The sequence below is a fragment of the Pleurodeles waltl genome, chromosome 3_1, assembly GCF_031143425.1.
Source record: "Pleurodeles waltl isolate 20211129_DDA chromosome 3_1, aPleWal1.hap1.20221129, whole genome shotgun sequence".
Classification (NCBI taxonomy): Eukaryota; Metazoa; Chordata; class Amphibia; order Caudata; family Salamandridae; genus Pleurodeles; species Pleurodeles waltl.
The window spans coordinates 999,723,574-999,751,012 of record NC_090440.1 but is presented as its reverse complement, the minus strand read 5'-3'; positions in this window follow the sequence as shown (position 1 = coordinate 999,751,012).

The window sequence follows — 27,439 nt, the reverse complement described above, 5'->3', positions numbered from 1 at the left end:
ACTGTAGGCAAATCCTACACCTGAGGGAAAACGATGTAGCTGCGCATGTGTTTAAGCAGGGCAGACAACACTCTGGACAACACGTTTGAGAACATAGGCTGGGACATCCCTGATGCTATGGCCACTGTAGTTTGAAAAGACCCACTTGCCAGGAAATGGAGTACTGACAGGACCTGCATGAGAGAGGGGATTCCTGTGGGATTGCGGATAGCTGAAATCAGGTCTGGCTCCAACTGGGCACACAGTTCATGGATTGTTGCACAATCAAATCTGTAGGTGACTATTACATGTCTTTCTTCCATTGTCGACAGGTCCACCAGCGGTCTGTACACCGAAGGATGCCGCCATCTCCTCACCTGCCCCAGCGGACGTGCCCTATGGACGAGAACAGCGAGCACAGAGTCAGCCAACGCTGAGGTAGTAAAAAAATAATTAATTGCACACATTTGTCAATCCACTATGTGACTGTCTCTGTGTGTATGCAAGGCCTAGATATGGGTGACGCATTAAAAAATAATGCATGTGGCCCCCTGAAATGGCGGCCGACTGACCTGTAATGTAGGACAAGGGGATATTAGGTAACTGCGCTGGCGTTGTACATTGTCTCGGTAGGCGGTCGAAGACCGCGGCGCAATCCTGCATTGGTTAACATAGCGCCCTATGGGTCCCAGGAGCCAATGACAATGTACACCAGCGGTGACGGTACGCACCGTCGCGGACCTGACCACCATTTTCACTCTGTTCACTCACTTGATACCTGACCTTTGACAGGAGAGGACCTACACTGCAAGTGCTGCTGTGACCTCAGCCTGGAAGCGACGATGGCTCATGTTTCTGGGGAAAGGGCCCCTGCCTTCACTTCGGAGGAGTTGGACAAGTTAGGGGATGGGGTCCTCCCCCAGTACACGCTACTCTACGGTTCTCCAGACAAACAGGTGAGTAAACTGTGGCATGCTGTATGGGCAATGCCTGTTTGGAGTGGTGTGGATGGAAGATACAGGGGGGGACTGAGGCCTGCATGAGCGGACGTTGAGTGTATGTGCGTCAGGGCAAGGGTGGGAACGTGGGCCAATGACTGTGACGGTCCGGCCGGTTAAAGTTTTTCCTTTTCCACTGTAATATTCCTCTAGGTCAGCGACAACCAGAAGAAGGATATTTGGCGTGCCATCGCCAAGGACGTTCGGACCCTGGGGGTCCACCACAGACAGAGCACCCACTGCCGGAAAAGATGGGAGGACATTCGCTGCTGGAGCAAGAAGACGGCTGAGGCCCAGCTGGGGATGGCCTCCCAACGTGGGATGGGTGCCCGTTGGTGTTCCGGATCCTGGCGGTGGCGTATCCGGAGTTCGACGGGCACTTGAGGGCATCACAGCAGCCACAAGGCGGTGAGTACACTCTCATTCAGCTGACTCTGCGCGTATTAGGAAGTGTCTGGTTGGGGGAGGTGGGCAGTGGGTTCCCCTAGGCCAGGGCGAGCTTTGTAGGCAAGGACCCTTTGTGAGGCAGGCTATGTGGCACCCCAACCCCACCAGTGGTAAGAGCCATCTACACCTAGTCAGGCTCCTGTGACCTCCATGTGTGCAGCAATCGGGCATAGGCCTTGTACCCCATGTCCCTGTGATTAATTAGGGAACTCTAAGTGCATGGCGTAGTACAGAGGGCTGCAGTGTCTGTAGTGTCAGCCAACGGTAGCGGTAATGCATGCACTGAACATGTCTTTCTTCTTTCTGCCCCCCCCCTTTTTTGTGGTCTCCCTGTTCTTGTGTGCATTAGCATCATCAGGCGGAGGAGCAGTGCCACCGGAGCAGGAGGGAGCTGCATCGAACATGGCCATAACCCGATTATATCATGCCTCCTTACAGCTGAGGCCTAGCAGGACAGAGAAGTCGAGTGCTGCTTGAGAGAGAGAGATTCGGGACACCCCCTGATAAAACATGGTACTAATGCTGAGCACAAACAAAACTTATTTTGAATAACCACCATCATAAACTGTTACATTATAAATATCTGCACCGTGCCTACACCACCCCAATGCACTAGCTTAACTAGACCCTACTCAATCACATTGTTGCCCCAAATGTACAGGGGAACTTGCAGACTTTGTTGATTTAGCCTGGAATTGTGCACCGATTCTCACATTTTGGAAAGACATGCATTCTGTTTTATCCTGCATGATAGAGTAGGAGCTCACTCTTGACCCACTTCTGGCCCTACTTGGGTTTGTTAAGCCCCTGTCTGCAGGCATACCACGCTTCACCACTCTTGTGCTGCTGCTGGCCAAACAACAGGTTGCCCTTCATTGGGGTAGCAGCACATGCCCTACAGTGGCAGCTTGGCTGCGGGATATGTTCTACTGCTATACCACAAGTGAAATCTATGCTTCATTACAGCCGCTATCTTCAAGGCCTAAAGACATATGGCAGCCACTCATAGACTATCTCCTGTCACTAACTCCTACTGTTGAAGTTAACAGAGACGAGGATCACTCCTCCTCTTGACTGGATGCTTCCTTCTAACTCATTATTTACCTGCTCTTACAGGTGTATAATCCCAACAACTTTCACTCTCTGCCTTTATTCCCTGTCATCTACAATTTAACCTTTTGCTATCCTCTCACCCCTTACCTCTCCCACTTTTTATTACTCGTTCTTTAGACACATCTTCTCTTATATGATTTTGAATTGTGATTATGCTCATGTTTCCAAATTCTGTAGCTTTGGTACTCTTGTTTATATAATGCTTTAAATAAAGGATTTAAAAAAAAGTGGGAACAGGGTCGGTGCAAAAGGCACCCCTGCTGTACAACTGTATCAACCTCAAAGGGAGATGTTAGTTCTCCTTTGTTTCCAAATCTAACTGGTGTGTAATTCAAGGCATGTAATTTTATAAGAATCGCCAAAAGATTGTCAGGGACTGCCATCTGCTTCAGCACCTCCCAGAGTTTTGCTCTAGAAACAGAATCAAATGCTGATCTCAGATCAACAGAGACCACATACAAGTAAATCCACTCCATCATTATAGTTTTCCTATTGGTATTGAAAAAGCGTGAATTCTGATCTATTGTACTGATGTTCTTCCTAAAACCCACCTGGTAATCTGAAAGCATGCCACTTACTTGTGCCCACTCTCCCCAAGTATAAGCCGACAGAAAGCTTTCTGTGACACATCAATTAAATTGATCGGTTTGTAATTGCTGGGATCATCTCTACAGCTCTTTTTGAAAATTGGAAGTATTTTGGCTTCCTGCCATAACCTAGGTACAGAGACACTTTCCAGCATTGATCTAAAAAGAGCATAAAAATAGGGCCCTCAAACAAGGGGTATAGGTCACCTGGCACAGAGTAAGGTCCAGGCACTTTATTGAGCCGAATCGCCTTGATCTCTTATAAAATGTCTTTAAGCAAAAAGGCCGATTTTAGGGCTCCACTTCCATTACTTCACCCCAATGAAAGAGGGTGCAGCCAAATTTACGAGTATAAAGTTATTACTACCAAAAAGAAGTAGTAAGTCTACCACCACACGTGGCCAACCACTGATCTTTCAACATCCTCCCATTGAAAATAACAGAGACAGGGACCTAAGAAAGAACCCCATAGGAAATAATGTTAAATTACAAATTGTCTAAAACCAAAATATTTTTTGTCTCTAGAAGCAAAATCTGGACACCCACACAAGTCCGCCACACCAAAGGTCAGTGATAAACTGGCGATAACAAAACCTCCACCATCACACCAACAGGAATACGCCCACACTATCACGACCCACGAATCCACGCAGCGGTCTTTCAAACGCGGTATTCCATTGGCGGTACACACCGCCGCGCTCAAAATACACACACATTTACAAAACACAACCACATTGGACAATTCCAAATACACACACCTGATACACATACACACACCACTCCCACACACCCAATACAATATAAAACACATACCCACATCACCCACAAACCCTTATGACCAGAATTGCGATAGAAGGCCAGAGAGAGACACCACCATCAACAAACTAGCATCCACAGGCACACAACACCATCACTCACACAACATCCACGCACCTCACACAACACACACAAACACATCCCCTCACACAACACAACACACACCACCTCACACATCACCCACACCACCCCATGGCACCGCAAAGACACCCCAGGTTCTCTGAGGAGGAGCTCAGGGTCATGGTGGAGGAAATCATCTGGGTAGAGCCACAGCTATTTGGATCACAGGTGCAGCACACCTCCATTGCTAGGAAGATGGAGCTATGGCGCAGAATCGTGGACAGAGTCAACGTAGTGGGACAGCATCCAAGAACACGGCATGACATCAGGAAGAGGTAGAATGACCTACAGAGGAAGGTGCGTTCCGTGGTCTCAAGAAACCAGATTGCAGTTCAGAGGACTGGCGGCGGACCCCCACCTCCTCCCCCACAACTAACAACATGGGAGGAGCAGGTTTTGGCTATACTGTATCCTGAGGGCCTCGCAGGAGTAGCAGGAGGAATGGCCTCTGGTAAGTCAAATCTTTACAACCATATCCCCCACCCTACCTGCATGCTATCACATACCCCCACCCTCACCCTCACCCCCATCACTCCAACACCTCACATATGTCCCACTATCACAAATCACCTATCCCAACACCAAGCCCTGCATGCAACAACAAAGCATTGGCACCGATCACCAAAGCATGTCCACTACAGGTACCCACACAGACCCCAAAACAATTATCACACAAGGTCCTACACAAGAATGTAAGCACTGGGGTACAAGGTCACCCACCCATTGCACACAATGGCACACACAGATGCAATAATCATGCCTTTACACGCCTGCAGGACCCCTACCCAACGTCACTGGACAGGAGGTTCCAGACATGTCCACTCTCCCCACAGAAGAGGCCCACAGTGATGACAGCAGCTCTGTCCAACTGGATCTAGATGACCAGCCCGGCCCATCTGGGACCTCGGGACAGTCGGTTCCCCACACACTTCCACATGCCACCACAGAGCCTCCCCCATCAGGAAACACCAGCACAGCACCCACCCAGCGGGCCCATCCCTCTGTCCCCAGGACACGTCAAGCAGCAGTGTGTCCACCACTACAGGGAACCCAGGCAAACCCACAAACCCAAGAACAGCAGGGACCTGGGGGCAGTGGCAGTGGGCACACGGTTCAGGGGACAGAGGATCAGGAAAACCGGGGAACTGGGACGACTGCTGTGCGACAGGGGGAGGACGGGCCCAGGGAACCCACTGTCCACGAGGCCCTCTCCAACATCATGGGAGCGTACCATCATTCCCAGGAGACGATGGCAACGGTACTGGCCAAGTTTCAGGAGACCCAGCGGCTGCAGGAGGAACAGTATTTGGGGATCAGGGAGGAACTCAAGTCCATCAACACCACCCTGGTCACCATTGTAGGGGTGCTGAAGGACCTTGTGAACACCAGGAGGGACACTGTTGCACTACAAGGGGCCCCTGACACTAGCCTGGATGATGAACTGCCCACCACCTCCACCGGCGCTAGTGGACAGGAGGCACCGCCACAGGACCACGACACCAGCACCCCACCTCCTGCAGATGGAGAACCACCCTGCAAACGGTTCCTGAGATCCAGGACAAAGACAGAGAACAATGCCAAGACCCCCGCCAAGAAATGAGACCACCCTGAATGTCATCCTTCTGTACCACTTCGTCACCCTGTCCATCCTTAACCTGCCCTAGCTCCACTTACTATGCCACTTTGGACAATGCACCTGTGAGACTAATAGACTGGACTCTGCCATGGACATTCCTCCACCATCACCCCTGGCCATTTTACAACCCCCTCCACTATTTTGCACTTAAATAAACACCCTTGAATCACAAAACAATCTGGAGTCAGTCTGTGCTTTCACAAATGTGTATTTGCAATAACTGAAGAAAATAGCAATGTCTAGTGTATTGTCAACATACCTATGTCACACAGCTCTAGTCCATGGGGTAACATAGCAGAGGTCACAGAGTGGGACCCACATCTGTGAAATGGAAAGGCAAAGTGGCAGGTCAAGGTCGATACACTGGGTGAAAGTGACAGACATATGATAGGTCCAACAACTGTATGAGATGTAGGAGGCAGTGATGTCTTATTACCTGTGTCTCACTGGAAGTATTGCTGGATCACGTTGTTTCTGTTGTTGATATCCTCTTCTTCTGCCTCCTATTCTTCACGGTCCACAGGCTCCACAGCGGCCATAAGACCTCCTTCTGGACCATCCTCCTGCAGAAAAGGCACCTGTTGCCGCAAAGCCAAATTGTGCAGCATACAGCAGGCCACGATGATCTGGCACACCTTCTTTGGTGAGTAGTACAGAGAACTACCTGTCATATGGAGGCACCGGAACCTGGCCTTCAGGAGGCCAAAGGTTCTTTCTATAATCCTCCTAGTTCGTCCATGTGCCTCATTGTAGCGTTCCTCTGCCCTTGTCCTGGGATTTCTCACTGGGGTCAGTAGCCATGACAGGTTGGGGTACCCAGAGTCACCTGCAAATGTCGAGGGACCACTGTTAGACACACACTAACCCATAGGGACAACCCCAGACCCAGACAACTATTCACAGGGTATAGGGTCCTTGTCCTCGCCTATTAGCCACACACAGTGCCTCTGGAGTTGCCCCATCACATAAGGGATGCTGCTATTCCTCAGAATGTAAGCGTCATGCACTGAGCCAGGAAACATGGCATTCACATGGGAGATATACTGGCTGGACAAACACACCATCTACACATTCATTGAATGATAGCTCTTCCGGTTTCTGTACACCTGTTCACTCCTGCGGGGTGGTACCAAGGCCACATGTGTCCCATCAATGGCACCTATTATGTTGGGGATATGTCCCAGGGCATAGAAGTCACCTTTCACTGTAGGCAAATCCTACACCTGAGGGAAAACGATGTAGCTGCGCATGTGTTTAAGCAGGGCAGACAACACTCTGGACAACACGTTTGAGAACATAGGCTGGGACATCCCTGATGCTATGGCCACTGTAGTTTGAAAAGACCCACTTGCCAGGAAATGGAGTACTGACAGGACCTGCATGAGAGAGGGGATTCCTGTGGGATTGCGGATAGCTGAAATCAGGTCTGGCTCCAACTGGGCACACAGTTCATGGATTGTTGCACAATCAAATCTGTAGGTGACTATTACATGTCTTTCTTCCATTGTCGACAGGTCCACCAGCGGTCTGTACACCGAAGGATGCCGCCATCTCCTCACCTGCCCCAGCGGACGTGCCCTATGGACGAGAACAGCGAGCACAGAGTCAGCCAACGCTGAGGTAGTAAAAAAATAATTAATTGCACACATTTGTCAATCCACTATGTGACTGTCTCTGTGTGTATGCAAGGCCTAGATATGGGTGACGCATTAAAAAATAATGCATGTGGCCCCCTGAAATGGCGGCCGACTGACCTGTAATGTAGGACAAGGGGATATTAGGTAACTGCGCTGGCGTTGTACATTGTCTCGGTAGGCGGTCGAAGACCGCGGCGCAATCCTGCATTGGTTAACATAGCGCCCTATGGGTCCCAGGAGCCAATGACAATGTACACCAGCGGTGACGGTACGCACCGTCGCGGACCTGACCACCATTTTCACTCTGTTCACTCACTTGATACCTGACCTTTGACAGGAGAGGACCTACACTGCAAGTGCTGCTGTGACCTCAGCCTGGAAGCGACGATGGCTCATGTTTCTGGGGAAAGGGCCCCTGCCTTCACTTCGGAGGAGTTGGACAAGTTAGGGGATGGGGTCCTCCCCCAGTACACGCTACTCTACGGTTCTCCAGACAAACAGGTGAGTAAACTGTGGCATGCTGTATGGGCAATGCCTGTTTGGAGTGGTGTGGATGGAAGATACAGGGGGGGACTGAGGCCTGCATGAGCGGACGTTGAGTGTATGTGCGTCAGGGCAAGGGTGGGAACGTGGGCCAATGACTGTGACGGTCCGGCCGGTTAAAGTTTTTCCTTTTCCACTGTAATATTCCTCTAGGTCAGCGACAACCAGAAGAAGGATATTTGGCGTGCCATCGCCAAGGACGTTCGGACCCTGGGGGTCCACCACAGACAGAGCACCCACTGCCGGAAAAGATGGGAGGACATTCGCTGCTGGAGCAAGAAGACGGCTGAGGCCCAGCTGGGGATGGCCTCCCAACGTGGGATGGGTGCCCGTTGGTGTTCCGGATCCTGGCGGTGGCGTATCCGGAGTTCGACGGGCACTTGAGGGCATCACAGCAGCCACAAGGTGGTGAGTACACTCTCATTCAGCTGACTCTGCGCGTATTAGGAAGTGTCTGGTTGGGGGAGGTGGGCAGTGGGTTCCCCTAGGCCAGGGCGAGCTTTGTAGGCAAGGACCCTTTGTGAGGCAGGCTATGTGGCACCCCAACCCCACCAGTGGTAAGAGCCATCTACACCTAGTCAGGCTCCTGTGACCTCCATGTGTGCAGCAATCGGGCATAGGCCTTGTACCCCATGTCCCTGTGATTAATTAGGGAACTCTAAGTGCATGGCGTAGTACAGAGGGCTGCAGTGTCTGTAGTGTCAGCCAACGGTAGCGGTAATGCATGCACTGAACATGTCTTTCTTCTTTCTGCCCCCCCCCTTTTTTGTGGTCTCCCTGTTCTTGTGTGCATTAGCATCATCAGGCGGAGGAGCAGTGCCACCGGAGCAGGAGGGAGCTGCATCGAACATGGCCCTGGAGGGCGAGACAACAGAGTCTGAAGTCACCAGTGGGACGGAGGGCGAGGGGGGCTCCACGGCGGGGACAGGAGAAGAGACCAGCGACACCGACTCCTCCTCTGGTGGGAGCTCCCTTGCGGTGGCGGGCCCCACTGTGCCCACTGCATCAACAGGTATAGCCGCCACCCCCCCACCAGCACCGCCCTCCCAGCAGCCCCTCAGCATGTGACCCGTGGCCGCTCACCCAGGAGGGTGGACATCTCCTTCACCCCAGGCACCTCAGGCCCTGCCCCAGTCAGCCCTGCTGCCCTCAATGAGGAGGCCATTGACCTCCTGAGATCCCTCACTGTTGGGCAGTCTACCATTCTGAATGCCATCCAGGGTGTAGAGAGGTAGTTGCAGCAAACAAATGCATACCTGGAGGGCATTCATTCTGGCCAGGCAGCCCAACAGAGAGCATTTCAGGCTCTGGCCTCAGCACTAACGGCAGCCATTGTCCCTGTGTCCAGCCTCCCCCCTCCAACTTCCTCCACCCAGACCCAATCCCCTGTACCTCAGCCTATCCCAAGCACACCATCAGACCAGCATGCACACACATCAACACACAAGGGTGGCTCAGGCAAACATAAGCGCCACACATCCCACAGGCACTCACACAAGCATCATACCCATGCACACATACCAACATCCACTGTCTCCACTATGTCCCCCTCCTCCACGTCTCCCTCCTCCCTCCCAGTCTCGTCTCCACTCACATCTGCATGCACTACATCCTCAGCCACTACCTCCATCACCAGCACGCCCATCACCACACACCGCTCACGTGCAATCACCACCCCCACTACCATTCACACATCCCCTGTGTCCTCTCCCAGTGTGTCTGTGAGCCCTCCTCCCAAAGTACACAAACACAGTCACACACTCACCCAACAGCCATCCACCTCACAACAGCCTACAGCCCATGCACCTTCACACAAACTCACCAAACGAACACCTCCTACAACCACTACCTCTTCCTCCACTCCCATACCCCCTCCATTTACCCGTCCCAGTGTGTCTAAAAAACTTTTCCTAATTAATGTTGACCTCTTCCTTACACCTCCCCCCCGTCCGTCCCCTAGGGCCCGCCTTTCCAGGTCCCAACCCAGCACCTCAGCCACCACATCATCGGGCACAGTGGTGTCAGCAATAACAGGATTTTAGAGTGCGCCAAGCAACAGGGCTGCCAGTGTCTCAACGAGCGAGGGCAAGGACATTCCACCACCTCCAAAACAGAAAAAGTTGCCCACATCCCAGAGGGAGAAGGCCAAAACACCTGCTACCAAGGGCTCAGTCAAGACAAAAATTGAAAGTGTCAAGACAGCTGCGCCACCATCCAAGGTGGGGAAGGGCCTGAAAATCAAAGGCAGGTACACGTCGATGCCAACCTGCACGGCGGACAAGACCGCCACCGGCACCGCCACCTGCACTGCCGCCAGCACCCCAGAAACTGAGCCCTTCGCCAGCACCGCCGTCGGTGAGCCCACCACCAGCACCGCCGCTACTGACACCGCCACCAGCACCACAGACACTGAGCCCTTCACCAGCACCGCCGTCAGTGAGTCCGCCACCAGCACCGCCGCTACTGACACCGCCGCCAGCACCGCAGTCAGTGAGCCCACCACCAGCACCGCCGCTACTGACAACGCCGCCAGCACCGCCAGCGGCCCCGCAACATCCTGAGCCAGTGGCACCACCGCAAACATGGCTGCCATCCCCAGTGGTCAGTCGTACGAGGCTGGTGGTCAGTTCCAGGAGCATGGGCAGCTTGCATGTTGCACCACCGTCAGTGGAGTGTCACATCCACTACCTGAGTCCTTGGCAGGATGAAGCACTCTGGGCACAAAGCCCCCTCCAGAACCAGTGGAGAAAGGCATCCACTACCTCAGTCCTTGGCAGGATGAAGCACTCTGGGCACAAAGCCCCCTTCAGAACCAGTGGAGAATCACATCCACTACCTCAGTCCTTGGCAGGATGAAGCACTCTGGGCACAAAGCCCCCTCCAAAACCAGTGGAGAAAGACATCCACTACCTCAGTCCTTGGCAGGATGAAGCAATCTAGGCACAAAGCCCCCTCCAGAACCAGTGGAGAATCACATCCACTACCTCAGTCCTTGGCAGGATGAAGCACTCTGGGCACAAAGCCCCCTCCAGAACCAGTGGAGAAAGGCATCCACTACCTCAGTCCTTGGCAGGATGAAGCACTCTGGCACAAAGCCCCCTCCAGAACCAGTGGAGAATCACATCCACTACCTCAGTCCTTGGCAGGATGAAGCACTCTGGGCACAAAGCCCCCTCCAGAACCAGTGGAGAAAGGCATCCACTACCTCAGTCCTTGGCAGGATGAAGCACTCCGGGCACAAAGCCCCCTCCAGAACCAGTGGAGAAAGGCATCCACTTGTGATACTGTGGCTTTGCACTCCCCAGGATAAAGCAGTGGGCAACCCACCCAGTGGAGAGACTTGAGAGACTGTGGCTTTGCACTCCCCAGGATAAAGCAGTGGGCAACCCACCCACTGGAGAGACTTGAGAGACTGTGGCTTTGCACTCCCCAGGATACATCAATCAGCATGGAGCCCCCTTGTGGAGCTGGCATTGTGCACTCATCTGGCTGATGTGCCCCCTTTCCCTTTCCCCTGAGGTGCCTGTTTCATTTCGATCTGATGCCCCAGCAGTGTTCTCTCCATTTCGAGTCTGGTATCTAGTGTAGGCCTCGCCCATGCATTTTGGGCCCAGTGGTCCACGGACTATGAATGGTGCACTGCCCGGACTTGATTGGTTGGTGTACATAATTGTTTATACTGTATATAAAGTTTTGACTAATGGATTTTTCATGATTACAATCGTTCAACTCATTTCCTTTGGTCCTTGCGTTCTTCCAGGGGGGTGGAAATGTAATGTTGCAGCATGTATTGGTGTGTATGTTGTTGTGGGTGAGGGTGGGGGTGTTGCGTATGTGTGTCACTCTCTTTTCCCTCCCCTTTTCCCTGTGTTGAAGGTGCAGTACTCACTGTGGTCGTCGCCGCCGTCTTTCGTGCTCCTGGTAGAGGAGCAGGAATACTACCGCAGGGAGTATTTGGAGTTCAGGCTCCATGGCGTCCTGGTTCCTCGTGGTTTGTGTAGAGATGAGTGTTTTCCCTTCCAAGTCCTGTTTCCGCCGTGTTTTTATTCGCGATGAATCCGCCCCGGAAAAGGTGGAGGATTGGCCTCTCATATTAGTGTGGGCGGTATATTGTCTTCCGCCTGTCTGTTGGCGGTGACTGCCGCTGTGTTTGTTTGTACCGCCGTGGCGGTCGGAGTGTTAAAGTGGCTGTCGATGTTGGCGGTTTCCACCATGGTCGTGATTCAATTTTTTTTAACACCGGCCTGTTGGCGGTCTTACCGCCGATTTAACACCGACCGCCAGGGTTGTAATGAGGGCCATAGTGTGCACAGAGTCCAGGTGTTTCCCAAGAGGCTTGACAGAGGCAATAATAGATAATACTAAGGCTCTATTTGTGGTAGTGTGGTCGAGCAGTTAGGCGTATCAGAGGGTAGTGTTAGCATTTGTTGTACACACATAAGCAATAAGTGAAAACACACACTCAATGACAACTCCAGGCCAATAGGTATTTATATAGAAAAATATTCTTTTGTTAATTTATTTTTAGTACCACAAGATTAATTTAGCAGGTAAGTACATTAAATGAAAGGTACTTTGCATAGTAATAGTTGAGATTTTGAATAGATTCAATACTGTACACAGTTTTCATTAAAATGGCAAAAAGCTATTTTAAAAGTGGACACTGCAATTTTCAACAGTTCCTGGGGAAGGTAAGTACAGTGCAGTTTCAGAGGTAAGTACCACACTTACGGGTCAGTCTCCAGGGTATTGGCAGTCAACCGTTGGGGGTTCAAGCAACCCAAACCACCCAGCACCAGCAACACAGGGCCGGTCAGGTGCAGAGGTCAAACAGGAGCCAAAATAACGTGGGCGCCTATGGAGACAGGGGGTTCTCCGGTTCCAGTCTGCTTGCAGGTAAGGACCCGCGTTCTCGGAGGGCAGACCGGGGCGGGGGGTTTGGAGGAGTACTGGAGGGGTCCCAAGTAGGCACAAAAACCACACCCTCAGCGGCACGGGGCGGCCGGGTGCAGTGTGCAAACAGGGCATAGGGTTCTCAATAGAACTCTATGGAGGGACCCGGGGGTCACTTAGGTGCTGCAGGCAGGGCACATGAGGGCCTCTCGGGCAAGCCACTGACTGGGCAAGGGTGAGGGCCGCCTGCTGGTCGTTGCTGCAACAGTGGTCAGTTTCTCATGGGCCTGGGGCTGCGGGGGGAAAAGCATCTTCCAGGCGTCAGATATCTTTATCCCGGGCAGTCGCGGTCAGGGGGGTCCTAAGGATTCCCTCTGCAGGCGTCGTCGTGGGGGTGCAGGGAGGTCACCACAGGGTGGACACATTGTGAGAGTCATCTGGGGGTCCTCTCTGGATAGTTGGTTTCGCTGGACACGTGCTGGGGACATCAGTTGTAGAGTGTTGGGGACTCACACTTCTGGAGTGAGGTGGGAGTCCCTTTAAAGATGAATGCCTTTTCTTCTTGTTGGGCAGAGCCACTCCCCACGGGAGTTCTTGGCCCTCGGTGATGCAGGCATTCCCCTGGAGGCTTTTCAGGGGTCGCTGGTTCTGCGGAATGCGTCGCTTTTCGGTTGCAGGGTCTTTGAAGTAGGAGACAGGCCAGTAGGACTGTGGCCAAGTCAGTTGTCGACTCCTTTTCTTTTCTGCGGGGTTTTCAGCTCAGCGGTCTTTCTTCTTCTTGTGAGGTCGTCAGGAATCTGAAGAACTGGGTTCAGGGTCACCCCTAAATACTAAATTTAGATGTGTGTTAGGGTCAGGGGGGAGTAGCCAATGGCTACAGTCCCTGAGGGTGGCTACACCTTCCTTGTGTCCACTCCCTGTGGTCCTACTCTTATTGGTCCTACTCCTCCAAAGCAAGATGGAGGATTTTTCAAGGAGGGGGTCACTTCAGTTCTGGTCACCTTAGGGGTGGACCTCGCTGAAGGGGTGACTCCTACTTGTTTTTCTCATTATCCCTCTGGACTTGCTGCCAAAAGTCGGGGCTCGTCCACGGGGTGGGCATTTCCACTGGCTGGAGTGCCCCTGGGTCATTGTAACACCAGGCCTGAGCCTTTGAGGCTCACTGCCCGGTGTTACAGTTCCTGCAGGGGGGAGGTGTGAAGCACCTCCACCCAGTGCAGGCTTTGTTTCTGGCCCCAGAGAGCACAAAGGCTCTCACCCGAGGGGTCAGAAACACTTCTCTCAGTGGCAGGCTGGCACAAACCAGTCAGTCCTGCACTGAAGGATTGGGTAAAATACAGGGAGTATCTCTAAGATGCCCTCTGTGTGCATTGTTTAATAGATCCAACACTTGTATCAGTGTGGGTTTATTATTCTGAGAAGTTTGATACCAAACTTCCCAGTATCAGTGTAGCCATTATGAAACTGTGGAGTTCGTTTTGACAAACTCCAAGACCATATACTTAATATGGACACACTGTACTTACAATGTCTAAGAATGAACTTAAACACTGTAGGGGCATATTGCTCATGCATCTATGCCCTCACCTGTGGTATAGTGCACCCTGCCCTAGGGCTTTAATGCCTGCTAGAGGGGTGACTTGCCTATGCCAGAGGCAGTGTTTTGTGTGCATGGCACCCTGAGGGGGATGACGTGTCGACTTTGCCTTTTTCTCCCCACCAACACACACAATCTGCAATGGCAGTGTGCACGTGTTAGGTGAGGGGGCCCTTAGGGTGGCACAACACATGCTGCAGCCCTTAGGGCCCTTCCCTGGTCACAGAGCCCTTGGTACCACTTGTACCTTTTACAAAGGACTTATCTCGGGGCCAGGGGTGTGCCAATTGTGGAAACAATGGTACCTTTTTAGTGAAAGAACACTGGTGCTGGGGCCCGGTTAGCAGAGTCCCAGCACACTTCTCAGTCAAGTCAGCATCAATATCGGGCAAAAAGTGTGGGGGGGTAACTGCAACAAGGAGCCATTTTCCTGCACAAGCCCCCCCCCAGCCCACAAACCAGGAGACTCAGCCAAAGCTGGGAGAGTCTTCCTAGTCTGTCAGGCGAGGAAGAGTAGAGAAAACAGGCTGATTGACTGCAGGGTCTACTCTGCCTTACATCCTCCTGTTCAGGTCATACAAATGTGCTGGCGTCTTAGAATTGCTTTAGAAACTTTGCAGATGGCATAACCGCCCCAAGGAGCCATTTTCCTACATGTATACATTATTATATATATATATATATATATATATATATATATATATAAAGAAATTTCAACTGCCACCATCACCGGTACCTGAAGAAAAACACACTCACAGGCTTGTTCTATGAGATAAGGAAATTTAATGGCAATGCGGTTCGATCTCCCAGAGAACTTCCTCACAGCCAATGAAAGTAGTAAGTGCACCACCTCCCTTAAAAACAAATAACATACTTTAAAAATGGGAACAAGACTATAGACCATTTACAAAGTAAGAGAAGAAAGACAATACAATGTATATATAAATACAAATAAACAATCTCTAATCACATTCAGGACCATGATATAGCTGCCATATTACACATCCAAATCACCAGCTTTTATAGCATATCATCCAAATGGAAAAACAGGATCACGTTTTTGTCAAATTCTAAAACCATTTTACAAATATACAAATTATGTATTATGGACAATTGGCCATGTTGCACATCCAAACAGCTAGTTTTATATCGCATCACCAAGACTGAAAAAATAGGATCACATTTTTATCATTTTATAAATTCATTGTACATGTATCTATAGCTTATCTTCTAGCCAAGTGGCCATAATACATATCATAAATCCCTGGCTTTTATACCATATCATCTACATAAAGAACTAAGATAATAATTTTGAATTCCATTTCTCAAATACCAATATCCTGTATTTTCATCCAATTGTTAACTAGAATTTAATTATACATGAAAAAATATATGAATGCACATATCATTGATACATTCAACTCCTTATTCAAGAGGACCATAAAGTAATCCCATAAGAAATGTGGTTTGATTGCATAAATTATCCAACCGTACCCTCGTAGCCCTTACTTTATCTTGTTGTAAAGGTTCGATCCTCATCTTTCATTTTAACCAAATACATTTCATCCTGCCTTTTTCCTGCCAAAACAAACCCTGTGCACCCATATAAATAAATATATAAACTAGAAACAGTACTGAAAAAACTCAGACTCATTATACTACAAAAACAAACTAAAAGAAAAAATGTACATTGCATGCAGAAAAAAAACCTTACTCTTGTCCTCCATATACACAATCATAAACACAAGACAAACAATGAAAAATTATTACTGATTGCCACATGTTATGAATATCTTCAGCCTATACGGACCGAAAGTTCCTCGTCAAGGTTCAGATCCATCGGGCCTTACTGTTAAGACACACAATATATTCAGAATCCAAGATCCAGAGTTTCCTCTCTCTGTTGCCTCCTTTTGTTGTTACCGCCACCCTGTCCATACCAAAAAAGGAAAGAGTATCAAAATTCTTGGCATGTACCTGTTCCCAATATCTCGCCACTGGATAACTCTGATCACAATTTCTAAATCGCTCTCAAATGCTCCAGAACACGCTTCTTGACAGAAAAAATGGTACTCCCGATGTATCATAAGCCACATGGGCATTCTAGAACATATACACAGAAATCACTATTACATGTGATTACCTTGTTGGTCTGTTTCTCCTGTCCATTTGGCATCATATATGTCTTCACATTAACACTATTCCTGCAGGCTTTACAGTTTCCACACATATAGATGCCTTTCTGTTCTGTCAGCCAACCTCCCGGTTTTGGAGCCTTCTTCATGTTACTATGAACCAAAATGTCTCTCACTGATCTTGCTTTGCGATATGTGATCAAAGGGGAAGGCGAGACCTTGCCACAGATTACACTATCCGATTTCACTACATGCCAATGTTTTGAAATCATCCTTCTGATCTCTTGTGATTCAGCATTGTAAGAGGTAATGAGTCTCACCCTACCCTCATCGGTAGGAGTTACAGATTTCTTAGTAAAGGGATCCTTTCTAGGGACACTTCTTGCTCTATCTCTAGCCGCCATTAGGACTCGATGGGGATATTCTCTCACTTGGAATCTATGTAACATGATGGCCCCTTCTTTCTCATATGCCTTCCCATCACTACAGTTATGTCTGGCCCTCAAGAATTCCCCGTAGGGGATGCTCTACTTCAAATTAGTCGGATGATGACGCAGTGCATGCAAAAGACTGTTACCTGCTGTCTCTTTATGATGAAGGCTAGTACACATATCAAGTAATGAGATAAATCTAGCTTTCACCCACCAGTTCCACAGTAGTGCAATTGACTTTCTAGATGTTCATGTGGAGATTCTGCAAGGCAAGGTGTACAGCAGGTAACAGTATTTTGCATGAAAAAGAAAATTTAAAATGCTTGAGCTTTAAAGCATGTGGATTGATCTGGAGGATTTTATGAAAGAAGTAGTTACTTACAAAATGGACCTTTTGCAGGTGCAACTCGCGGGGCTTTGTTGGGGTGGAGAGTGCAGGGGGGCGCGGAGAGGCATGGGATAAAATGTATTAAAAATAACATTTTAAATCACTTACCTGCTTTGCTTCTGCGCTGCTCCTCTCCCATCAGTGCTGCAGGAACAGGCTCCCGATCTGCCCTGCGCCCAATCCTGACGCTGCTCAGAGCAGCGTCAGGATTGACTGGGAGCGCACAGCCAAGACGCTCCCAAGCAGACTAGGAGCCTGTGCAGGCTGCCTCAGCCCTGTACGCATATGTGTTCGGCCAGCCTGCGACGGCCGGCCAAACACACATGCACTCTGAGGGGAGTGCACAGTGCACTCTCCTCAACTCGTCATCCCAATGTCCTGCCCCTTTCACATGGAAAGGATAATAAACAGAGTTTATTATCCTTTCCATGTAAAAAAAATTGCAGCTGTTGCTGCTGGCGGTGGGGGGTGATCTTTTGTCAACAGACTGCCTTTTCAGGATGGGGAGAACAGAGTCATTTGAGTATGCTGAGAACAGCGTAATGTGCTCAACATGACTGCTGTCAAATACAAGATTGGCTACAGACTGAAAACAATCTAGAAGTACTTTGAGTACCCAGTGAGGAAAGAATTCCCACAATCTAATCTGAACACCACAAACGTCTGTAGTGTTGTATTCAACTCCTGCTCAGGTACATAGGTTTTAATACCCTCAAAACTCTGAGCTGGAGTTGTTCTACCTTCTTTATATGTGCAAGGAGTTTAAGGGCCTCATTACAAGTTTAGCGGTCCCTGAATCGCCATGGCAGCAGTCCGACCTCTGTCAGGTTGGTGGTTGGACCACCATATTATGAGTCAAGCGGGCCTATGGAGCAAAGATCGCTGTGGTTTTGCCGGCATCTGCAGGCAGCACAGACCGGCACGGTCACGAGGCTGCACCAGCAGGCCATCGGAGCCTATGTTTCCGCCAGACATATTACAAGGCTGCACACCACCAATGTGAGCATGGCAGTCTAACCATCACGTCTCAGAAGGCAGAAATGAACAGCATAAAGGGAGACACTCACCTACAGGCAGCCTCACTCGTCTTCTGCCACCAAGGAGCCCAGTGCACATGTCCTGTCACTCCTGATGATCCTCGAAGGTGCATGAAACCATCGCCGCCATGGACACCACGGACCGTAGGAACACACATACACCTACCTGTATCAGAAAGCTTAAAAACAGGATCTGACCCTACATGTGTCTCAGGGACACACCGTACTAGACACATGTCATGCCCATTACACAACATGGAAGTGCAAGTCAACAAAGCACATACAACTCCAACTGCATGGAACATACCTCTACAGGAACTATCTGCAAGAGACACACATCTAAATGGACACATACACAGTCAAATGCAAACAAAGCTAGCACAACTGAACTAACTCCATATCTGCACTAACAAAACTTAAGCTGACACACATCAGATTGATACACAAGCCATATCAGGGTACACATCTAACACCATACATGTTCACACTGAACAACACAAGATGAAATACCGACCATAACAAAAACCAGACAGTGCCAAAACACCGCCATTGCATTTACACACACATATACATAGACTCAACCTATACGCTCCTCTTGGGGGACACCAGCACTACCCACAAAGTCACATACTGCAAACAACAGCAAATGGAGCAACAAGCAGGCTCAAACACACACAAATATAGGCACAAAACACAAGTTAATCAGGAACATTAAGGTAGAAAAAGAATTTCAGGAAAAATGTATACCCCAAAAAATGGTTTGAGTTTATTAATTATGAAATATTAAAGTGCAAAGGCCATTGGCCAATCCATATAGATTTGCCCCAAAGTAGCACTGTGCTATGCCAAACTTGACTCCCAACTGCCATGGAACTGCCACAGGAAGGGGCATCAAGGGGGCAGGCAAGCACCTCAGGAATTATCGGGGGGTCAGATTTGGGAAGAGGGGGTTTGGGTTTGGGCTTAGGAGGGATGGTCTTCTTCTTGGGAGGGGTGGCTTCTTCTTGGGGGAAGAGGTATAGGTACTTGCAGGGGGGCTGGGGAGGCCTAGGAGGTAAAAGGGACGTGCTGGGAGCTGGGTGGGGGCCTCTTGGGTTTGGGACGGGGATAGGGGAGAAACAGGAGTAAGGTTAAGGTCTAACAAAAAAAGTTTGTTAGAGACATGGGGACAGTCATCAGAAGGGGGTGGGATTTGGAGGTTGAGGGAGTAGTTGCCTGCTGTGTAGGTGTGGATGTCATGGGTGCATGCTTGTGGGAGGTATGCTTATGTGTGGTATCTTTCTGTTGGTGGGTGAGTGTGGGCATTGTGTGTCTTGGGGGTGCAGGGTGGAGATGCTGGAGATGCAGTGGTGGGTGAGTGTGTGGCTGTTGTGGTGATGACTGCAGGTAGGGTGGATGTGGTTAATGTCTGTGTCTGCTGGATTGGCGTTTGTGAGAGTGGTGGGTGTATCAGTGACTGTTTTTGTGGTGTCTGTGGGTATGCTGGGTGTGGTGTGTCTGATGCTGGGGTGGTAGGGGTGTCAAGGAAAGTTGTGACTGTTGCTGTGTCTGTGGGTGGATGTTGTTTGTGTGTGTGCCAGTGTGTTTTGGGTTGCTTGTGTTTGTGTGCGCTCCTCTTGGATGTTGAGGTGGATGTCTGCAAATCGGCCTGTGTGCTTTGATAAGGTAGGTAGGCTAAGAGGGTATTTGGAGTGGGAAGAGGGAAGTGGAGGGGGAACGGAAGATGGGGGGGGGTGACTGGGTGCCATCAGTGAGGAGGCCAGAGCCTGAAAAGTTCTATGTAGGCCAGACATTGCACCATGAATGCCTTCCAGTGATGTGTTGGTTTGCTGGAGTTGAGTCGCCAATCCCTGGATGGTATGACCCACATAGATACTTCTCAGGAGGTCAACAGCCTCCTCATTGAGGGCAGCAGGGGTAACAGGGGCTGAGGCGGAGGAGCCTGCAACAAAGGAGATGCCCACCCTCTTAGAGGGAGCGAGCACGGCCAACTAGGTGGGGAGTAATAGGGAAGGCAGTGATACCACAGAGGTTGGCGGACAAGGATGGTACTGGGGGATTCCCCAAGGTCTGCCACCACTAGGGAATGTCTGCTGAAGGAGGAATCCGATGATGATGAGGAGGATGTTCAGGTGTCACCCACGGCACTCCCCTCGCCCTCCCAGCCACTGGGTCCCTCTGTGTCAGTTGTCTCTTGACCCGGGGTATCATGGCCAGATGCTTCCCCACTCGGCTGTGCCCAGTCTCCTTCGCTTGCCATTGCTGATGCTGCAAAGACAAAAAGGAATAGGGTCATCACATGTCCATAAACTCACTTGAACAACAGCTCTGATTAGCAAATATTATTATGATATCAAGTATGCCCCAGCAACAAACTCCACCTAAGTGCCCCACACATGTACGGTATCATATGCACAATAAACACACACACTACAATGTGAATGAACACAACATGTGGCCATGGTCATCAATACATGCACATTGACTCTCCTGTTGATTCCACACAGACTGCACCCACAGGCAAATGAGTATTCGATCAGCCACACATGGGCACATTCTAACCTGTGAGGAGGGAATGGATGATGAAGTACAGAGAAAACTGTGCACATAAGGCACTTACCTGCAAGATAGAGCTGTCCATACAGGGGTAGGACTTCAGTAAACCGCCTCTCCACCTCCTCAGGTAAGAAGGCCCTATCACCTGATGGACGTGGCATAATTGCTCCCAGAGGCAGTAGGCGGTACACAGCAGCTTGGTAGTGGAGGTGTTGCTGGAAGCAGTGTCAGGAGTCAAATGAGGTATTTTGCAGAACATGTCAGTCACGTCCGCCACGTACGCGGCAGTCACCGCTGGCAGACACAGCCATAGGCCCGCGTCCGCCGCTGGCAACAATGTTAACCTTTAGCTATCTGTCTACCGCCAAGACGACTTACAGCCGGCGGTTCCAAATATACAGTGAGTAGGTCAGGAAGGCGCCATTTTAGTGGCATGAAATTCAGGATTGGGTTGTTAGCACTGTGTCACACCTCAAATGTTTTTTTTTTCACATTGTCTTGTCATATAGGTTCTACTACTCAAACACCATTGTTGTATGTTGCAGGACACAGATGGCAATTTACAGTGGGGCACAGTCTACCCCCGTCAAAGGTCATTTTTATGCTTATGACATCCAGTTATGTTCCGAGTGACATTTTGATGCACATTTTGGATTTAGGTCCAGATACATGATGTGTACATGTGTAGCAAACCAAGGGGTAAAATGTGACCCTTGTGTCATTAGCAGCTGTGATGTGTACTGTTTGCCATGTCCATCCCTTCTAAATTGGCCTGTCACATGTTAATCTTGTCATGCATCATGTATGTTGCTGTGGTGACAATGACTATTGTCAGAACTCATTTCCTGTCATATATAAGTACCAAGGGAGAAGGAGGATGCAACAACCACCAGTCTACCAACCACTTCCAGGCCTTCAGGCCATGGAAGAAAGGCATATCATCCTCCTGTATAATCTGAATTGGCAAACAATAGTGAATCTATGTCGTCAGTTGGAGCTGGATCTGATACCAGCTATTAGTAATCCAAACAGCATACCACCCATTGTGCAAGTCGTGTCATGTCAAGTCATATCAGTGTTGCACTTCCTAGCCACAGGGTCCTTCCAACATACAGTGGTCCCAAACTGGTGGAATGTCCCAACCTATGTTCAGTCTGGTGTTGAAGGATGTCCTCTCAGCAATGGTGAAACACTTGGACAGGTCCCTCCTGCGGCCCAACTGACTGACCCCTCCCACCTTCCTCCCCTTCTTAATGGCAGCCACTGCGCACAATAGACGCTGGTCCCTGCACCATTCATCGGTACGATGTCTGCACCCTATGCGCCCTCAACACCGGAGGCTCCGCCACATGCCACCAAGCCTCTCCGAAGGATACGCAAGCCCCTTTCCTGCTGCAACTGCACCTTCACCTGCCCTCGCACGACACAGCCCCCTGCTCCGAGCCCAGCCGGACACCTCAGATGCATACTTTTGAACACCTGCTCCTTCGTCAAGGATGCAGTAGAAGTATCGGACCTCCTCGACTCAATCACCCCTGATGTTGTCTTCCTCACAGAGACCAGTATAACCCCCCCTCAGCCCCAGACATTTCCACCGCCATCCCAGATGGCTACAAAATCATCCACAAAGACCACGTCATCATCTACAGGAACACACTCCGACTTACCACCATCACCGATGCCCAGACCCAGACAACCACCACCGAACACCTGCACTTACAAATCCAGACTGACCCAAACATCTCTCTCCGTGGCACTGTCCTACAGACCTCCCGGCCCCTGCTCCAAGTTCAGCAAAGCCATTGCCGACCTCATCACCCCAAACGCCCTCGCTTCCACCTAATACATCTCCTCGGCGACCTCAACTTTCACCACGAAAACTGCAAAGAACCTAAACACCACATCCCTCCTGGACAACCTCGCCACTCTCGGACTCAAGTATCTGGTCAACCTCCCTACTCACTCAGGACTCACCCTTTACCCCACCTTCTCATTAGGAAACACTATCACCCTTTCTCACACTTCCAAATGCTTATGGACTGACCACCACTGCATCCACTTCACATTCACCAATTCCACCGTACGCCACCAAGCCCCCCACCCCACCTGCAGAAACTGGAGAAAGGTCACCGAAGCCCACCTCACCGATGCGCTCAGCCTCTCCCCTCCACCGGAGACCACGGACGCAAACGACCCAGCTCACAACCTCTACCACTGGATCACCGACTACGCAAACACCGTAGACCCCTATGAAAACCCACTGAAAACCAGCACTGCAAGAAACCCAGCTGGTTCACTACCAACTCCAAGATTCTAAACGCACCTGCAGACAACTCAAATAAAAGTGGAGGAAGAGCAAAAACATGGCAGACCGCACAGCATACAAAGAAGCAGTCACTGAGCACCACAAATGCATCAGAGCCTCCAGAAAGGCTGCCATCCAAGAACGCATCAGTACCAACACACACAACAGCAAAGAGCTTTTTAGCATAGGCAAGGAATTCAAGAACCCCAGCAGGTACACCACAGACATCCCCCACTCAAGACAACTGCAACAACCTTGCCACCTTTTTCCACCACACAATCCAGGATACATACAAAGGGTTCGAGAGCCAAATCCCACCTCCACCGCAGACCAGCAACACCATAGACCCCACCGCCCAGCCGACTGAGCCAATGATGCCCCATCACCACAGATGACACCGAAAGCTCATGAACTCAATCTACTCAGGGGCACCCTTGAACCGGTGCCAACACCACATCTTCAACCGAGCTAGCGCCACCATTGCCCCCGAGCTGTGCCTGACAATCAACCACTCCATCAAAACCACCACCTTCCCAAATGACTGGAAGCACACCGAGATCAACCCGCTAGTAAAGAAACCCACTGCCTATCCTAGAAATATTAAAAACTACAGACCTCTCTTCTCCCCTTCCTAGCCAAGGTAACCAAAAAGGCCATCAATACGCAGCTCATGGAACTCCTTCAGGCAGACCACATCCTGGACCCCTCCAACCCGGGTTTCAGGAGCAGCACCGAAACTGCCCTCCTCACAGCCATGGATGACATCCACACCATACTGGACCACGGAGACATGGCTGCTCTCATCCTCCTCAACCTCTCTGCCGCCTACAATACCGTATTCCACACCATCCTATGCACCGACTTCACGACGTTGGCATCTCTGGTAAGGCTCTGGAATGGATCCGCTCCTTCCTCACCAGTAGGACTCAGAGAGTCAGAACGCCGCTGTTCATCTCAGGACCAACAGAAACCAGCTGTGAACTACCCCAAGGCTCCTCCCTGACCCCAACCCTGTCTATATGTGTAGGCTGGCGTTTATGCTTTTGCGTACATCCCACATGTGGTGGGGGTTATTGATTGCACACATGTTGGCTTGGTCCCACCGCATGCCAATGAACAAGTATACTGCAACCAAAAGAGCTTCCATTCCATCAAAGTCCAAGTTTTATGTTTGGTTGACCTATACATTTCACATGACTGTGCCCATTTTCCAGGTTCAGTCCATGATGTCTTCATTATGTGGAACAGCACGATCCACCTGCTGATGTCACAACTGTACCCAGAGAAGGCCTGGCTGGTTGGTAAGTCACATCTGTCCTGGTCCTGTTTGTGTGTGTTCAATGATTGGTGAGGATATTCTGCTAAGAGGGACTCATTGTTCCACAGTGGTGCCATTCTTTAACAGGAGACTCAACATATCCAAACCATCCTTGGTAGTTGACGCCACTGAGGAATCTAACTATGCCAGGTGAAGTCTGATTCAAAGCAGCCCATGTAAGAACAAGGCAGGTAGTGTAGCGGGCTTTTGGGCTCCTCAAAGCCAGATTTATGTGTGTGGACCGGACTAGTCAAGCCCTCCTCTACTCATCGTGGAATGTGTGTAAGATCAATGTGGCCTGCTGCATGCTCCACAAGATTGCTCTGAAGAGGAACATCCCATACATCCCATAAGAGGGGCAGCCTGCAGTGCCACTGGGTGAGTCTCTTGAAATGCCAAGTGAGGATGACAGTGGTGAAGAGGAAGGAGCTGACTTGGGGGAAAATCTCATCAATAACTACTTTTCTTGAGTGTAAGTATGTCATGTGATGTAATGACGGTGACTGTACAGGACTGTAGTTCTCAGAATGTGTGGAGTAGAGTGTTTTGGCATAACACTGGGGAGTTAATGCTCAGCAATATTCAGCTAAAGGGTGCTTAAAGAGTTATCCTCTGACATACTCCCACCTTGATGTAGTTGCTTTGTTTGTGTCAGTCTCATTGCAGTGTAACTTAATTTCCAGATGTTTGCTATGTGATTTGTGTAATATGTAGCTTTTCAAATCTATGCTCCTTGTTTTTGTCTTTGTACAGGTATCTTCATCCTAACATCCGCATGTGGTCATTTCAGAATTGTGACACTGGCAAGTACCTGATGCTGTTTTGACATAGGAGGTGGACATGGATTGCTCAAGGCAAAGATTTAGGATGTATGAGACCTGTACCAAGCCAGCTTGGACAGTGTGTGGGTGGAAGGACTGAAGTGCACATTGTACTTGTTTAGTGTGCTGTGGTGGGCCCATTGTTTAATGTGTGTGATCAAGTGGCCATGAAATATGCTGTCAGCAGGTGCAAGCCAGCCATTTGTCCTTCACATAGGCTAAACACTCTTCTTATATGACCTGTATATAGCTGTAGGTATGTTTAATCATTGCAGGTCACGGTGCCTGTGCCACAATACTGACATATGTTTATTTCATACCACCAGATGCATGGTCATTGGATTATGATGGACCTGTGATCTGGGATTATTGTACTGTCCTCTGCCTGTATATTGGTGTATGTGATGTTGGATTACTTGGTTTTTGGTATGTGATAAGGCTCAGGCTGGTGACACCATTCACTTTTTGTTTTCTTATTCTACAGGATAATATCTGACAAGATCCTTCCTCCTGTGGTCTGGGGGACTGTTATCTATATATATCTACCTTGACACAATATGAGTCAGCCAGTCTTTGCTATGAGAGTTCAGACCTATGGGCAGCCTATGTGCTGTATAATGAAATAAAATGTTTAGTGTGACTAGACACTTATACCAATGTGTTTGTTGGTTATAATCCTTAGAAAGACACTGTGGGGGTGATTCTGAGCGCCAAGCGGGAACCGCCAGAAGACCGTACCACGGTCAAAAGACCGCGGCGGTCATTCTGGGTTTCCCACTGGGCTGGCGGGCGACCGCCAAAAGGCCGCCCGCCAGCCCAGCGGGAAACACCCTTCCACGAGGAAGCCGGCTCCGGATGGAGCCGGCGGAGTGGAAGGGGTGCGACGGGTGCAGTAGCACCCGTTGCGAATTTCAGTGTCTCTTACGGGGGCCCCTGCAGTGCCCATGCCATTGGCATGGGCACTGCAGGGGCCCCCAGGGGCCCCACGACACCCCATACCGCCATCCTGTTCCTGGCGGGCGAAACCGCCAGGAACAGGATGGCGGGATGGGGGTCGGAATCCCCATGGCGGCGCAGCAAGCTGCGCCGCCATGGAGGATTCCTCTGGGCAGCGGAAAGCCAGCGGGAGACCGCCGACTTTCCGTTTCTGGCCGCGGCTGTACCGCCGCGGTCAGAATGCCCAAAGGAGCACCGCCAGCCTTTTGGCGGTACTCCCGCGGACCACGGCCCTGGCGATTTTTACCGCCAGGGTCAGAATGACCGCCTGTATCTGTAACACATCCCTTCACATGGTCTTACATCTCTACAGAGCAACAATTGAAACAGACCAGGCAGACACAAACTTTGTGATAGGTGGTATCCATTGTGGAGTTGGGCATAGAATAAAAATAAGGGACATGACGGAACAGTATATTGAAAGGTTCAGTCATGGTAGATGAAATCATCGAAGTAGATGCCACAGCATTGTAAGTCCAAAGTCCAGTGTACTCCTCCCATAGGAAATGGAAGGTGGTTGAAGGACAGTCAACAGAGTAAATATGTGGCACACAAAGGAGTTCCTTCAGGAAGAGGTCAGTTGCTGGCAGTGGTTGGTGTCTGGCGAGCTGTACCTCCTGAATTCTTAGCTTCACATCCCTGCTTGCATGGTGGGCGGGCTGCTGCTACAGAGGCAGGGGTGTCTGTGGCGGGTTCTTCCCCTGACAGGGCTTCCTTTCCAGAGACTGGCATGGATGAAGAAGGGCCTGGTATTGCTGCCCCAAAGAAATGGGTTAGAGTGTTGTTGACGATCCCTGTTAGGGAGGCCAAGTGTGGATTGGTGGCCTCCCACTGTTGAAGCATATCTCTATGGAAGTTTCTCTGTAGCTGCTTGATCTCCCAGAGTTCGGTTACTTCCTGGCCCATCACGCATTGGGACTCCGGATGGACTGCCAAGATTTGGCTGATGGAGTCCTGGCCAGGAGCATCCCCAGTGGCCTCACCCTGGTGGTCTACAACATCTCTCCCACGCACCCTATCCCCACGGGCCTGTGCCCGTGCCACATGGTGCCCCCTACTACAGGTCCAGGACCATCATTGTCCAAG